Source organism: Sarcophilus harrisii, chromosome 1 (genome assembly GCF_902635505.1).
Source record: "Sarcophilus harrisii chromosome 1, mSarHar1.11, whole genome shotgun sequence".
NCBI lineage: Eukaryota > Metazoa > Chordata > Mammalia > Dasyuromorphia > Dasyuridae > Sarcophilus > Sarcophilus harrisii.
Genome location: NC_045426.1, coordinates 130,219,079 through 130,236,582, shown reverse-complemented (window position 1 = coordinate 130,236,582; position 17,504 = coordinate 130,219,079).

The window sequence follows — 17,504 nt, the reverse complement described above, 5'->3', positions numbered from 1 at the left end:
CTCTCAATAATCTCTGAAGATTTGACTTGAATAAAAAAGTCAGGGAGGGATGAGGAGGAAAGTACACAGGATGAGCCATCCTGGGCCTTGAAATCACCTTAGGGATGATCCTAATAGTTAATTAGCTGAAACAAATACTGTTGGGAATCCAATCTCTAACCCATGAGCAGATGGGTAGGAATAGGGACAAGAATAGGAATGGGTGCAAATCAAGTTGAGAGTTGAGAAAACCTCATTTTCAGGTATCTGAGAAGGCAGTGTGTGTGTGTGTGTGTGTGTGTGTGTATGTATGTGTGTGTGTGTGTGTGTGTGTGTGTAGCTGAGCAACATTTTTGACTGGTAAAGTGTCTACTTTCAGGTTCCATTTTGCTGCCACACCAAAAATGCACCCAGACAATGAGTGTTCATTGGGACTTCCTGAGCTGTGGTCATGAGCCCCGGATTCATCCTCATCCTTTTCAGGGTCTTCTTGGGTGATAATGAAGCTCTTTGTCCACTCACTTTATACAAGGATTCCGGTGGATTTATGCTAGGATCCCAGTGCTCTCTACAAATTGGCTATGGCATTTCCAAATTTGAGACTGTTTATATACATGGCAATAGAACATAGAGGAAAGCAACTTCAAAGTCAAATTCTATATGGGAAAGATGGTTTCCGCTTTAATTAGGAAAGTCTCCAGAGCATTGGCTAGCTGTCACATAGATGTGGCTTCAGGGATACTTGACTTCAGAGTACAAAAAGAAAGATGAACCATTACTTTTCCTGATGCTTTGTCAGTTTCCCCCATTCCCTGGCCCAGAGTGACTATAGTGGGCTGTGGATTATATATCTTTGGCCAAACCACCTTCTACTTTGATGTGCATTTTACCCAAAAGCCAGTTTCTCATGGTCTGGTCCAGTAAAGGAGGACCCTAAATTGAACTAGTGGAGTCACTGGAGCTGGAAATAATAGCTTTCTTCCTTATTACCACAAGCAGTGTTGTAGCATTGGATCTTAAAGTTTTCATTTGCAGTTGTGTCAGATAGAAATCCTGCCTACATTTTACAGAGAAGGAAACTGAGTCAGGGAGAAATTTAGACCATTTATTAGAGATTCCACAGAAGCCTTTGCTCTCCTTACTCTCACTAAAAGTATGCAAATTGTCTTCTGAGCAAGCTCATCCTTTATAAAATATTCTCTAAAGGTCAAATAGTATTCATGCATTTGTATAAGAATGAAGAAAGTTGTATAGATAAAAGCCTGAGGATCAGGAGATTTGGATTTTAGTTCTGCCTCCAACATTAATTATGCAATCCTGGGCAAATTATTAGTGCCTCAGTTACCTTATCTCCAAAATGGGGGAAATGATGCAAGGATTATTTACCTCTTGATTTTAGTTCACAGATGATGTATAGGAAAACACTTTTTAAAGGATAAAGCATCATTGATGTTCAAAGTATCATTGACATTATCTAAAGGTAAAAATGTAAAGTATGATTACCTGAAACAGAGGTTCTTAACTTTTTTTTGTGACCCGATCTCCTTTGGCTGATGTATATGAATCCCTTTTCAGAAAAAAATTTTAAATGCATCAAAAATATGTAGAATTATGAAATATATAATTTATATCAAAATAATTATTAAAATATTTTAAAAAGAAAACAAGTTTACACACTCCATATTAAGAGGCCCTAATCTAAAGGTACAATTATCCTTTCCATATCTCAGGGGTTAGGATCATGGTCCTCTTGTGATCTGGAAAATCCACATAAAATCTTTGGTCCTCTCTTCATACCAGAGAAGAAGTCTGAATTTTTTCTCTTTGGTGGGATGTTTAGAGTATCTTATTGTAAAATTTGGGTTAAGTATTTGGCCATAGCTATTTAATATAATATTATATATATATTATGAATTTTTGAGTTTCTAAAATTTTTTTTGTATTATCTGCTGGCTTTCACTTATTGTTTCTACAAAACTAGTAAAAAAATTCCCATTTAATTTCTTATTCTGATTACAGATATATCAAAACTGTGATGGGAAAAATCAGGATGTAGAAGGGATAACTGTAAATTTAGGGGAAGATTACATAAAATAGTCTTTCTACTGAACACACAGTCTTTCTTATTGAGCCCACTTTCTCTTCTATGAGACTTCCTCCTCAGTGTGTTCCTATATGGTCAAAGGGAAGCAGGAGCAGGAAGATGCCCCACTCAGCTACAGGACCACATGAAATACTGTTTTAGCACGGACCCACGCTCATGTGCAAACCTAGGCAGGTAACACTAGAAAAAGGTGTGGCCAATAAACCAAGCACATGGAAGTTAACACCAAGGGCTGCCAGGAAAAATTGCACAGCTTCCAAGAAAAATGCGAGCCTTTGCAACTCAGAAGAAAGCAATCTGAGCAGAAAGTCCAAGAGGAGGGAAGAGGGAGGAGTTTTGTCTGCTGTGTGTCCTGGAGATCACCTTGGCTGAACTTTGCCAAGGGCAGAAAGGGAGTCAGACTTACTAAGGCCTCTTGGGCATGATGTTAGCCTGAGCTGGGTTGGGTTTGGTACTTGCTGCAAGCAGTGCCTCAGATGGCCAATCTGAGACTGAATGAGAAATATAGGTCTGGGAACAGATGACATTGTTCCCATTAAAAATCATGTCATTATCAGTGTTCAGCAGTATAGTTTTATAGTCACAGTGACTCATGCAGACTTTTTTTTAAGGAGGAAAAATACAAAAACGCAAACAGCCTGTTGAAATGGACTTTATGCAGATTTCTGGCATTTTGACTCTGAAGGGATAACCAGGGGTTGTTTTCTTTGTTTTCTTTTTCTGAGGCAATCAGGGTTAGGTGACTTGTCCAGGGTCACAGATAGTAAGTACCTGGGGCTGGATTTGAACTCAGATCTTCCTGACTCTTCTAGGGCTAGGATTCTACTGCACTACCTAACTGCCCCTAGAAAGTTTTTTTTCTTAATTATGGGATTTAATTTCTATTTTTATATTTACTTAGTGCAGCCTCTATGCCCAGAACTATATTAATCACCTTACGGACGGTAATGAATCCTGGAAACTAACATCCTGATACTATCATTTTAATTTATTAGTAAATGTCTCACACTGTGGTGGAATTAAAGAGTTCCAAGAATTGAATTCCTGTCCCCTATTTTTTAAAAATAGGAATAGCACCTCTTATTTACTAAGAAAAAAGATAATTTACATACAATTTGAAAATTTAGGGAAGAAGGAAGCATGAAATGGACAGAAAGAGCTCTGGAATTAAAACTTTTCTTCCAATCTCTGCTCTGCCACTTGCTGTTTTTGTGACTTTGGTGAAGTCAATTCACTATTTTTGATCTCAATTTCTTCATCTATAAAAGGAGGTTGACTTTAATTAGCTTCTGAGATTATTATCAGCTCTGATTCTGAGATGTTATCTGGGCAGAGATCACATCCCTAATTCAATGCAATTTAGCAATCATTGGTTAAGGGCCTACTGTGTGCAATACCTGGTGCCAGAAATGACAACAGTGTAATAAGATACCCCTTTTCCCCACAGGGGTATTAAGCTAATAAAGGGAATGTGATATGCACATGCATGTAATACAAATTGGAATAAGTGCAAATGAGAAATCAAGGTGGTGTAAAGATTCCCAAAGGGAAAGGTTCTTCCTTCATTGAGTAAGGATAGATCAGGGCAAGATGCAGGTGTGTGTGTGTGTATGGGGGAAGGATACCCGCGTTGGTTATATGTGTATGTGTATGGGGTGATGATACCTTTGCTGGCTGGCAGAAAAGGAGAGATTTCAATGTTGTTGTCCTGTTCCATTCAACTCTTTGTGACTCTATTTAGGATTTTCTTGGCAAAGATACGGAAGTGGTTTGCTATTTCCAATGGCAGTTCTTTTACAGATGGGGAAACTGAGGCAAATAGAGTTAAGTGACTTGCTTAGAGACACTCAAATAACTCATGGCTGAGGCTAGATTTAAACTGAGAAAAATTAGTCTTTCTTACTTCAGACCTAGTACTTTATTCACTCGGGCACCTAGATGCCCAATAGTCAAGGATAAAAAAAAAAGTCAAGGGACAGTGTGATGAAGATGAAGAGAATAGGAAGGGATTGAGGAAAAGTGAGTTTTCTAATTTGCCTGGAGATGACACTAGAATGGACATGATGTATCGGGATTGTGGAAAACTTAGAATATCCAGCTGTGGAGGCAGTGGAGACCAGACCCCCTAGAAATTTTTGAGCAAGCGCTAGGTTTAACTAGAGAAGTGTATTGGGAAATTATGTGGGCATCAAATTTTGCAAAAGATTGTAAGAAGACATGTGGGGTCGTAGGCTCATAAATTTTGATCTAGAAAGGGTTGAAAGGGCCTTCAAGTTCAACTAGTTCTTTTTGCAAGGGAAATTGCTTTTAAATCATTTCAGAGATCTGGGCAAGCATCCTATTTTTACAAATAGCCATGGAAAATGATCATTATATATGGTTCCATGAACAACATAACTTTGTGTAAAGTTTTAGGGGCATGTAGCCATGACACCTGCAAGTAAAGATTTAGGGCTGGAACGGATCTTAAAGGCCATTAGTCTAATCCACTTATTTTACTGATGAGGGAATAAGGTTCAGAAAATTTAAGGAACCTAATGTCACAGGTAGTAAATGGCTGATCTGGGGTTTCAGCCCAAGTCCTTTTGACTCCAAAGCCAATATATTCTCCAAAATATTCAGCCTGACTTGTAGAAATGTTCACATCAATCATAAAATTTTATAACGCTCTGCCTTGACACTGTTAACAGGGACAACAATGTCTAGATTGTGTTTCTTTTTTTTAATCAGAAAGAAAGCAACTAGATATAAAAATATCTCCCTTTTCCTACCTAAGGCAATTAGGTGGTATAGTGGTTAGAATGCCAGACCAGGAAGTTCAACTCCAACCTCAGACATTTATTAGCTGTGTAACCCAGGCAAGTTACTTAAACTTGGTTGCCTCAGTTCCTCATCTATAAAATGAACTGGAGAAAGAAATGGCAAACCACTTCAGTGTATCTGCCAAGAAAACCCCAAATGAGGTCACAAAGAGTCATATACTAATGAACAAAAACAATTCCCCCTCTTACCTAGAAGTGGTGATGAATAGCTACGTAGATGAATATAAAACCAAAAATTAAGAATTCAAAAGCATCATTATTTTGGTTTAATGTCCACAGGCACTGGTCTTTGTAGGCAGTTACTGCCTTTTAAAGCTTTTCTCAAAAATGCATAAGTGTTTTTTTGCTCCTAATAGGACCACAGACAGAGAGGTCATTGACTTTAGTATCTTCCAAAGTATATATTGAGCCCAGCCCTGAGCTTCTAAGTGCTTTGATATGCATTTGCCTATTGGTTAACTGATTTAGATGCTTCTTTCAATATCCTTTCCCTTTCCAATCTCTACACTTCCAGCTAAGTAACTCTACTCTTAAACAATCCAAGACACATAGAGATCTCTTAATTTCTTAAAATCTACATAGAAAAAAGTTTCCTTCTTAGAGACATAGAGCCCACTGCTCTACAAACAGAAGCTTGTTCTTCCTATCTGACTCGAATCTTGTTTCTTGCGATTGAAACTCTGAAAATTTACTGTTTCATGAACTGAGAAAGTGATTGGAAACAGGTTTGTACAAACAGTATCAGCATTTGTAGTTCAGTTATATCTGACTCTTTGTGATCCCATTTGAGGTTTTCTTGGTAAAGATACTGGAGTGTTTTGCTATTTCTGTTTCCAGGTCATTTTACAGTTAGGGAAACTAAGGCATCCAGGATGAAGTGTATTGCCCAGGGTCACATAGCTAATAAGCATCTAAGGGCAGATTTCAATTCAGGAAGATGATTCGAGGCTCAGTACTCTATCCATTGTGCTGATCTATGCTATATGTAGAGGTAGATAGATAGTACAATGGAGAGTACCAGAGCCTGGAATTCAGTTTTCTGGGCTGGGGATTCAGAAATAGATAGATGCACAGCTCACGGAAGGCAACTGGGCCATTTGGTTCCCAGAGAGATGTCCCATGCCATGCCCTGACCTCTTCTCTGGAAGAGCATAAGGTTATGGTCTTTGACACTGACTAGCTATGTGACCTTGCCCCTATCTGCCACCTTTCCTCATCTGTAAAATGGGGATAATAGTGTCCTCCATAGGTTCAAAGAAATCATCTGTAGTCCAGTAGCACCAGGGATGGATTAAATGTACTCCATTTTGTTCCCTCATGATTCTTATTTTCTCATTCAATTTTCAATACTCTGATAACTTTTGTTATAATAGATTTTCTCATTGCTGTTGCCAGTGATGATGACGACAATAATGATTTAGGGCTAGCTAGGTAGGAAAGTGGTTAGAGCGCTGAATCTGAAGTCTAAAAGACTCATCTTCCTGAATTACCATCAGACTTCAGATACCCTGAGAAAATCACTTAACCTTGTTTGTCCCAGTTAGTTCACCTGTAAAATGAGCTGGAGAAGGAAATGGCAAACCAGTCTAATGTCTTTGCAAAGACAACTCCAAATAGGGTCACAAAGAATGGAATAAGACTGAAATGATGAACAAGAAGTTGGAGCAATAAAGAAAGAATGAGTTTTGAATCAGGAAGACTCAAATTCAAATCCTGCTTCAGATACTTACTAGCTATATGTTGCTAGGCAAATTACTTAGCTTATCTTAATTCTCATCTCTAAAATGTGAGGTTTGTACCCAATGATCCTTTGGGCTTTGAATCTATGGTCCTATAAGAGTAGAGAGTAGTATAGTGCCTTAGGGTGTTGAGAGTTGGAACCCCTGAGGTTGGGGGTCAAGGTCTGCTACTGAGATGCAGGCTGAGTGACGCTCTCATGCTTTGGGTGCTGCAGGTAATTCCTTACCAGTAGAAGTAAGGAGCAGAACTGCAAAGTTTTCATCAGCAGAGGGAGTGTCTCACCTGGAGCTTCCTATTCCAATGAATTCATGGGTCTGGCACCCAAAATAAGCAAAAACTTCATTAGCGAGGATTCCTAAATAATACAGAGCCCCAAATGGTCCTAATAACTTCGAGTTCCTTTTAAAAATAGAACTTCAGGGGAATGGAGCCATTTCTCCCATGGAGGGTGGGAAGGTGACAAAGGCCATGAGCCTGGGATCCTTGTGTTCTCAGAGATCTTTTAATATCCTTTGGGCAGCAGCCAAAGTTCTAGTTGTGGAAAGTCCCAGAGTATTCCTCTGGCTGCCAATGTTGAGTTTATTCTGATTTTTTTTTGTCTTTTGAAAGTTAGAACTGAAGATTGTCAAAATTAAACAGGGTCTTGGAGGTCACTGAGTCCAGCCCTCTCATTTTATAGCTGAAGGTCACGCAGGCCACAGAGTTTAAAATATTTGCCCAAGGCCAGGCAGCTTCTGAGTCACACTACCTGGCTGTGAGCTAGACACTCTTGATATAATGCCCTTTTCACTAAACCAGGATATAGGTGGGGATTGTATTCATGCTCAACATTGGCAGCACGTGAGAAACAAAGGCGTAATGGTGCCTGAATTGCCTGACTATAGTGCAGTTTCATTTGTGGTGCAATGGATAGAATGCTGATTTTGAGTCAGCAAGGACATGAGTTCAAATCTTCAGATCTTTATTTGCCATGTGGCTCTGGGCAAGTTTCGGCCTCAATTTTCCTCATTTATAAAATGAAGCTAATAATAACCACTGTATATAACTCTCAGGGCTTTTGTGAGTCTCAAATGGAATAACGGACCTAAAAGACTTTGCAGATTTCTAAGTATTATATGTGTTGTCGTTCAGACATTTTCAGTCATGTCTGACTCTGTGGTTTTCTTGGCAAAGATACAAGAGTGGTTTTTCATTTCCTTCTACAACTCATTTTATAGATGAGGAAATTCAGGCAAACAGAGTTAAATGCCTTTTTTAGGGTCACACAGCTAATAAGTGCCCGAGGTCAGATTTGAACTCAGAAGGATGAGTCTTCCTGATTCCAGTCCTGGCACTTTATCCACTGTATTACCTAGCTGATTCTGTCCATCCTTCTATTCATCCATCCATCTATCTATCTGTCTGTCTGTCTGTCTATCTATCTGCCTACCTGTCTAGCTATTTGTTTATCTATCTATGTCTGTCTGTCTGTCTGTCCATCTATCTATCCATGTATGTATGTATCTATATATCCATTCATCTATATCTATGTGTATATATATATATATGTATATAGATAGAAATGTATTTACACACAAATGTATACTTATAAACTCAATATAACAATAATATCTAATATTTATGTAATGCTATAAGATTTTCAAAACACTATGTTAACTAATTGATCATCACAACAAATCTGGGAGGTAGGTGCTACTATTATCTCCATTTTACAGATGAACAAGTTGAGCTACAAGATGGTAAAATGTCCAGAGTCACATATATATATATATATATCTATATATATATATATTTATATATATAAAATTCTAGTCATACATAACAGAGACACACATTTTAGCATAGCACAGTGATTGGGGAGCTGGTTTTAAAGGTAGGACTCAATTCTAGCTTTTGAGAATTTGCTGGCTGTGTAATCCTGGGGAAACTATTTATTCTTTCCATACAGATTGTTGTTTGTCCTTCATTCTTGAAAAGGATCATGACATGGGGGAGGCAATGCCATGACACGCAAGTGAATTGGATTGAAATGAAGCCACTTGCCTCAGTTTCCCCTCTAGAGTCATTTGGGTCCAGTGGTCAGATATAGATCAGGACAACCAGAGATGATCCTGGATGCAATGGGAGACCTTCATCTTTTTTACAATATTAATGTGAATGGGTAGAGGGGCTTCCTATATATATCTAACTATATACACATACATGTGTAATACTTATGCACACATGCTTTGCATGTGTTGGATAAAGATAGTTCCTTTAAAAAATCTTTAGAGCAATAAAGAACAAATGATTAGAAAGTGAAAGGACTTTAGCAATCTCTTCTCCTATTTTAGATAAACAAGCTGAGACTCAGAAAGTGAAGTTAATTGTCCAAAATAAATATTATGTAAGCTGCCACAAAGAGTCAAATCTAGATCTGATTTGGCGGGCACATTGGACAAAGTACTGGGGCTGGAGTCAGATCAGACACTTATTAATTGTGTTATCCTGGGTGAGTCATTTCACCCTATCTGCCTTAGTTTCCTCATTTGTAAAATAAGCTTGAGAAGGAAATGACAAACAAGTCTAGTATCCTTACCAAGAAAATCCCAAATAGGATCAGACAGAACTGAACAGCAATGACAGACTCAAAATCTAGCACTTTTCCCAAGAAATTGTTATTATTATTATTATTTTGCCTGTGCTTAACAGCTAATCCTATGTGGTCTCTAGGGACAAGAGTATGGGGCCTAGGGATATGGGAAGTAAATACACGGGTGCCCATGGAAGTAAGAAAAATCACTGCTTTTCTGGGAAATGAGTAATTGATGCAGAAGCAATTAGAAGATGCTCATTTGCATAGGTTACAGGATTGGTTCACACCCATGCATCCTGGAGGTCACTGATGGGAACTTAGTGACTAATGGCCATTCTGAATCATAAATGAAACAGCATTTCTTTTTATGATGTAATAAAAACCTAGTGAAATGAAATGTTATTGATCCAGACTCTATGAATTAGGAATTTGTGATGATTTGAACAAAGAACAGGCTAAAGCTTTCTGTATACTATAAGAAAAATGCCTTGGTATGGGCAATTAATGATAACAAATAAAATTTCAGGAGAGACATTTAAACTACTTAAGGAAATTAACTTTTCAAGCAGTAGGAGAGGTGCCATTTATACATAAATAATACATGAAATGCAGAGGATTCTTATCTCTTAATTAATGTTGGTTTTTTATGATATTTTCCACAGTAAAACTCTGTTAGTATAGTTTGAGCGACTGTGTTTAAAAGTCATAAAGATATATTTTGGATAATAGAACCCCAAAGAATTTAGGTCTGTAAATAACTTTAGGGAGGAAATAAGAGTCCAATATTTCCATTTTATTTGTGAGGAAACTAAGTCAGAAAGGAATTAAAGTGATTTGCCTGAGGTCATACAATATGTTAATAGAGAAATGAGCACTAGAGTTTTGTTTATTAATTTCTAGCCAGTACATGTTCTTCCACCATACCACACACTAGTCCAGTAAATACTTGCTTGAAATCTTTTAAAACTTTTTTTAAACTTCAAAATAGAAAAAGAAAAAAATTATGTGCACAGCAGAACTTGAAAAGATTCAAAATATGAGACAATAAATTTCCATTTCAAGAAAGCCCATATAATAAATACTATACATTTTGTTCAGAGCTTCCTTTTAGGTTTTTTTTTATTCTCTGCTGTGTACTTTTTACTTTATTCTTTTTTCCCCCCTTTCCTCCCTCCCCCCTCTAGAATGCTACATTAATAGTGGATATATTTATGTATATACACGTGCATACATACATATAAATATATACATATGGATACATACATATATCTAAATATCTAGGTTGAAATTTGATGCATGAAATTTGAGAGGCTGTATGGTACAATGTCCGAAAGTCTAACCTCAGAATCAGGAAGACCTGACTTCAAGTCCCACATATGACATAGATTGACTATGTGATCTTGGCCAATTCACTTACCTCCTGTTTACCTCAGTTTCTTTAATTGTAAAATGGGAATATCATCCAGGGTTGTAATAAGGATCAAATGAGATCCTATTTATAAAGTACTTAGCACAGTGCCTGTGGTAGTTATGGTGTCACCCTTCAGTTCCCCCAGATTTTGAGTTTCAGAACAGTTCTTGATAAAAAGGGTGGATAGATCTGGAGAGAAGCAGACCTGGGGCCAAATCCTCCTCCAATGTTTGTTACTGTGTGACCCTGGGCAACTTATTATCTTTCTTCTGCTCAGTTTCCTCATTTGTAAAATGGGTACAAATGTAGTTCTTACTTCATAGAATAGTTGTGAATATTATCTGAGATAACTATGCAAAATGTTTTGTAAATCTTAAAGTGCTACGTAAAATTTTTTATCATCATCATTACCATTACATACTATTTGGAGTTCCTAGTACCAATGGAATAACAGATCTTGGGGGAAAAATGAATTGCTGATCGTTGATCATTAGAGCAAGCAGAAAACAGTTAAAGGCTTTTGATTTTTAGCACTTATTCAAGGATAGATTAATAATTTGCAAATGGAGTTTTCTGCAAAGACATTTAACATTACTTAGATAAATGGCTAATGGAATAATTAAATATAATGGCTACTACATTATATGAAATGCAGGGATAGGATAGATTAGGGCATATGGTGGTGGGATATACTGCTTTAGGAGCAAAGCAAATGTGACCTCAAAAAAGGTCTTGGCTAATCAGGCTTGGCAGGGTTCCTGCAAAGTTACAGCGTGAAAAGAGTAGAAAGTAAACAGCTTAGGCCCCAGGAAAAATTATGAAGCTGTAGAAGTTTATTTTGGGTCCTCAGCCTTCCTTTTCGGTAATCCTACCAGCTTTCCCCACCTCTCCTTGGTGGTAACCCCTCTGTTTCAGAACCAGCCTGTTCTCTAGCCACAGGCTTTCTCCTCCTCCTCCCCCTCCTCTCCCAAACTGGGAAGGTGAATATTGTCTACCTTTGCTGACTGGCACAGGAACAAAGTCTCTATTCACCTCTGCCAGCCATTTGCATTTTAAGTACTTTATCTCTAACTGCAGAATGAGATGTTTTTTCTCCAAATAGCATTTGAGAAATTAATCAGATGAGGAGATATTGGGACTGGGACAAGCAGAAAGACCATCCTCATTTGCCCTGAAATCTCCCTCTGGCTACCCCAAAGTCTAGTAAACAAAGCAGATTTGGTCCTTTGAGAGGTGAGTTAGAAAAAGCTACAAGTCTGAGTTGATGGGTTTATGTTCAAGGAATCGTTTTCCAGATGATCCCCTGTTCTTTTAAAAGGAAGGAGACATCTTAAGGGCCATGGGAGCTTGTTAGGAGACTGAGGATTAGGCTTCCACTTCAGCCCTTCTTTCCAACTCTTTTTTTTTTTCTTCAAATGTTCTTCATTGGTGAAGTTAACAACCATTCATAAACATATTTCATTAGAATGAGAAAAAGGAGCATAGAAAAAATTCTGAACTATTTTTGATTAGTTTCTAGCAAACAGACATATATATGTGTTTATATGCATATGTATGTATATATAGGTGTGCATATATATATGTAAAGAAAGCAATTTTCTTATTATCTTGCTAAATCATATACATGTATATACATATTTATATGTGTATTTATATATTTTTATGCATATATGTACATTTATGTATGCATATTTATAAATAAATATACATATACAATATGATTTAGCAAAGTAGTAAGAAAACTGATCTATTTGTACCCCTTTCTCTATTTTTTGTTTTTTTGTGCATTTAATATTTTATTGATATTATTAATGCATTTTATTTATTTGCGTATACCTATTACTACCCACCAACCTGTTCCCCACGCCCACCCCAATCACATCCTTATAACAAATGTGTTTAGTCCAGAAAATTCATGTGATAACAGTAACAACACGATGCAGGTAAATAGACTTTGAAGACCTTTTACTCCTAATTCCCCTTCTTCTAGGTGGAGCCCCAGTATTGGCTTTTCCCCAAGCTCCTTCCCTTCTCTCTTCTGCCTGAGTATTCATTGGACTACATCTTTCCCTCCTTCTGCCTTTAGGTGCCCAGATGCAGGTCTTCCAATCCCATTTTCAGACAATGCTTTCTCCTCTCCCTCTGTCTCCAAAGTATAGATCAGTGATCCTCAAACTTTTGTTCTTAGTATCTTTATACTATTAAAAATCATGGAGGATTTGTCCAAGAGTTTTTGCTTATGTGGGTTATATTTATAGATATTTATCATATCATATAAAATTAGTTTGAATTTGTAGATCCTGTGATAAGGCTTTGGAGACTCCCGGGATTCTCTGGACTATACTCTGAGAAGCACTGGTTTAAGTCATGTCATTGTTCCCTGGGCAGGCCATCTACTCTTGGGGCTAATTGTTTGAGTTGCCTGTGCTCTAGTATCCTGGATAAGTTGGTACTAGGTGGGAAAGGAGGAGAAACAGTGTGGGGGGGTCTCTTTGCAGAGCAGGAGAAAGGAGCCCTAAGTTGAAATAGTGGCATCTGAGGGTGAGTAGAAGGACTCGAAATTAATTTGCCTTTTCAGGAATCATGCTTAGGGTCCTTGTGGTAGCAAGTGCTTCCATGCCAGCGGATTTGTTCTTGGTTCTCCTTTTGCCACTCTTGGTGTACCCTTAAAACATGATCCAGTCAGGACAATAAAGCATCAGGGCTGGATTCCTCCATTATTGGCCAAGATGCCCTCAGATTCTGAGGCTGGAGATCAGAACTGTCACCCCTTGCAATCTGGTGAGGAGTCTCACCTACAAAAGAAATAAGAGTCAGGGGCAGGATGCAGTGATGGAATGGGTAGTTAGTCTCCTTTAGATGTAAAAATCCAGATAAGGCTGTAATTTAAAGTAAAAGATGATATGTTAAAAGATACATTAAGAATTATATACGGCATATAGATTATGTTCATTGTCTCAGATCACTTAGAAATTAAGTGATGATGTTGATATTTATATAAATTATATTTAAATTTATATGTTTATATTATAAAATATATTTATATATAATTGTGTACATAATTATATATTAAATAAATTATATTTATATTTATATTACCATCATTATCTCATCAAGTCCCCATTATCTACCGACCTCTAAAACACTCTTTGGGTGGTGAGTGACTCATGGCCCAACATCATCTGTTTCCATGATCTCATTCGTACCCATCAGGGGACATGTGCCCTCTTCTTCCGTCCCTCTCCTCTCCTCCTTTTACCTTTTCTCTGGCAGCACACACTCAGAAAGCTGAGTTCCAGCAAAGCCGGCTTCCCCTGGAGGCGTGGAGGTGCTGTGGGCTTAAGAAAAAGCCCTGTCCCAGCCGGGGTCAGCTACCCGCTGCTCCACCAGAAAATTTATATGGCGTGGCTGGTCCCAACAAGGCCCGTCTGTGTGTGAGCTGGTTTGCTCTTGGGGCTGAGCTGGCAGGAGGAAAGCAGTCTGAGGAGATGATTTAGGGCCTGCCTAGATGCTCTGCTTGCACCAAGGGGAGGCTGGAGGAGAATATATAGACAGTCTGTACTCTGTGACTTTCCTGTACTTCTGCCTAGAAGGTGACTAGAGGTACCCTCATGAGACAAAAAATGATGACACAATTTCTGTTTGGAGGGTAAAATAGCCTCCTTGGTCTGCCTATTCAGGGAATAAAATCTGAAGCAGTTGTTTCAGTTACATGAAGCACTTGGGGGACAACATGGATAGAGGGCTGGGCTTCTAGTCAGAAAAATTAAAGTTCCACTCTTGACTCAGAGACTGTGATACTGTGATTCATTCCATGTTTCTCGGTTTCCTTCTCTGAGAAGGAGCATAAACAGGTAAAATAAACATAATGATAATAGATCTGCTGAGGATCAAATGAACCAGCATATGTAATATTTTGTTTTATCCAATCATATGTAAAAACACTTTTTAACATTTGTTTACTAAAATTTTGATGAGATAGTATACATAAAATGCTCTATAAATGGCAGCTATTCTTTGGATTTGTGTGGAATTAACTGATTGGAGACCTCTGGTGGGAATATAGCCTTAAACTATACTTGAATTGTGACTTGAGAATTTATAATAATAAATAGAACTACAGCTAAACGTTGGAGGTGTCTGTCCAACCTGTTTCTCACTACCATTTAAGTACTTTTTTTAAAAGGTGACAATAGTTTTTAATTCTCTTATCCAAGGACATCTACTTGTATAGCAGTTTTTTAGGGAAATTTAAATTAAGAGTTTGTTATTGTTGACTTGTATTCTTTTGTTTCTGGGTTAGATTTCTGGCTGCACTTCTCCAAACAATGGGAGAAAAGGCCAGACAGGGGTGGTGGCTTCTGATTCACGGTATTTAATCTTGTTTCTACAGTTTTTATTTTGCACTCCTTTTTGCTGACAAACACCTTGTCAGATAGGAGATGCCCTTTCTCACAAGATCATAATAAATCCCTTTTACTTTTTCTTACTCTCAGAATCTCTGATTGTTTTTATGGTCATCTCATACAGATCAAGAATTTTGGAAGTATCAATTGAGAGTTTAGAGAATGGACACTCAATCATAGCACGGAAATGTTGATAAACACAGCACAAGATTCCCAGGCCATCTTTCCCCATTACTTTTCCCCATACACTTTTCTTTGCTTCCCTTCATGGGTTGGTTTATCAATTTAACACTGTAGGAGAGAATAAGAATCAAGAGCTGAGTAATCCATTTATCTTTTTCTGACTTATCAGCCCAGGAGCAAAAACTACAAATTTAGATTTAATGTCAGGAAAACCAAAACCAAAACCCAACAGTCAGAACTACCTCAAAGTGAAATGGGGTACCTCAAGGGGTCCTGGATGCCCTGTCATTGGAGGCCACCTAGCAATCTGATTGACCACTTATTGGATATGCGATAGTACATATTTCTTTTTATGGATTGGGTTGAGCTGAGTGGCCAATGAGTTCTTTCGCAACTCCAAAATTCTGTGTTTCTGTAATCTAGGGAATTGTAAAGGCGGGTCAAAGACTCATTCATCACATGGATATCATAAATTTAATTCCTGGATGATATTGAGTCTCAGCATGGGACCTCTGGAACACAGCTGAGTCCTTAGGGTTTCTTTTCTGAGTTGGAGGAAGCAGGATTGCTGGCTGTCTTTTGAGTCAGACTGCTGGAGGGAAATGCCTTCCCCAACATTGGCATTAGCTCCTTGCAGCTGAGGGGAAAGGCCTCGGGCTACTCACTCTTAAATGCACTGGACTCAGCTCACTGGCTCTTGCTTCTCCAGCATTTTAGGAGTTCATCAGCACACCCCTCTCCTTTTCACACCCTTAATGTGCTTCAGAGCCCAGCCCCCAGGACAAGTTCTCCAGAGAGGCTCCGGACCGACAATGACCAGACCCCCAAATTGGAAGTGGCCCTCTGGAGGGAGGTGAAAAGCCTAGAAAAGCCTGGATCATTGAAGCATTAGATAATCAACCACTGAATAATTCAAGTATGGTTTTTACAAAGATCAGTATTTAATTTCCATGACTTCCTGTTCCTTTAAAATGGCCCAACACAATTTAAAACTTGGCTCTGAGGATGGAGCTGACATTAGTCATAGGAATTCTTCCTTAATTTTCTGTTCCTGGTAGGGCAGGCAGGGTAGATTCAGGGGCCATTCAATTAAACAGTGTGTATTGAGCACCTGCTATGTATGTGCCCAGCCAACTCCATCCTTGGTCTTGTGGGTATGAATATCCAGAGCAGCAACCTGCCCCCAGACCCATAAAGGAACTAGAGATACCATGATGGCGTCTTAAGTGTTAGGTGTGGTTAATAGAGGAATTGATCCTTGTGGCAGGCAGGCAGAAGGCACTGATAGAGATCAATTTAGCTCCATGGTCCTACCCTTTGGAGAGGTGATCCACTCTGAAATCCAGGTTATGTCAGACCCCTGAGACCCACTCTCTATACAGGTCTCCAGCAGTCTCACCTTGTCATACTTTGTCAGACATCCCAGTCATGTCCTTGAGGTTAAATTTTCCCTGTAAAACCTATCTGTGGACCATCCCATGGCTGCTACCTTTCTTTGGGTCAGCCCCCCACTGCACTCTGCCTTGTGGTTCTTCCCCTTTCCATTTCCCCCATTCCACATAGTATCTCCCCTAACTCTGATGTAGGGGAGATAGCAATGACTCTGAAGCTCTTTTGACCTAAGAGTGCTCTTGTCTGTCAATAATTGTAAAATGTTATAATATTTCTTCTATAATGCTGGAGAAACTGAGGCAGGAGAGAGATAAGAGAGTTTTCAATATTTTATTAATTGGAGAGTATAATTGACTGGACAGGACTCTCGTCTCAAATTATCCAGTCAGATAAAGATATACTGGGACCACGGAATCATGTTGGTCCCAGGGCTGGAAGAGACTGTCATACAGCCTCCAGCAATCAATAGGAGAAAACCAGCTTCTTAAATACCCACTAGAAACAAAGAAGGGTAAGAAGCCCTGGAAAACTTCTGTCAGGATGGGGGGAGACCATAAATCCTAAAAGCCCAGAGACAGGATGTCTGAATACCCAGAGATAAAGATGTCAGTGAGGTCTTGAGGGATATTGTAAATTCTTGAGGACAGGGAAAAGTCAGGAGTTCTGCTCTCTTGTTTATCTTGCTAACAATTTATAACCCTAGAGTAAACGGTTCCCAATCTTAATGGACCAGAGTGGGTTTTTACGGCTTAAGGGATTTGAGACAGAACAGTTAAGGAAACTCAGACAAAGGAAACTAGTTCAGGGAAACTGAGTCAGAACAGTTAAAGAGAACTGTGGCATAACACTTCCCTTAGATTTTAGGGAAGATATATTAGTGCTCCTGAAGTTC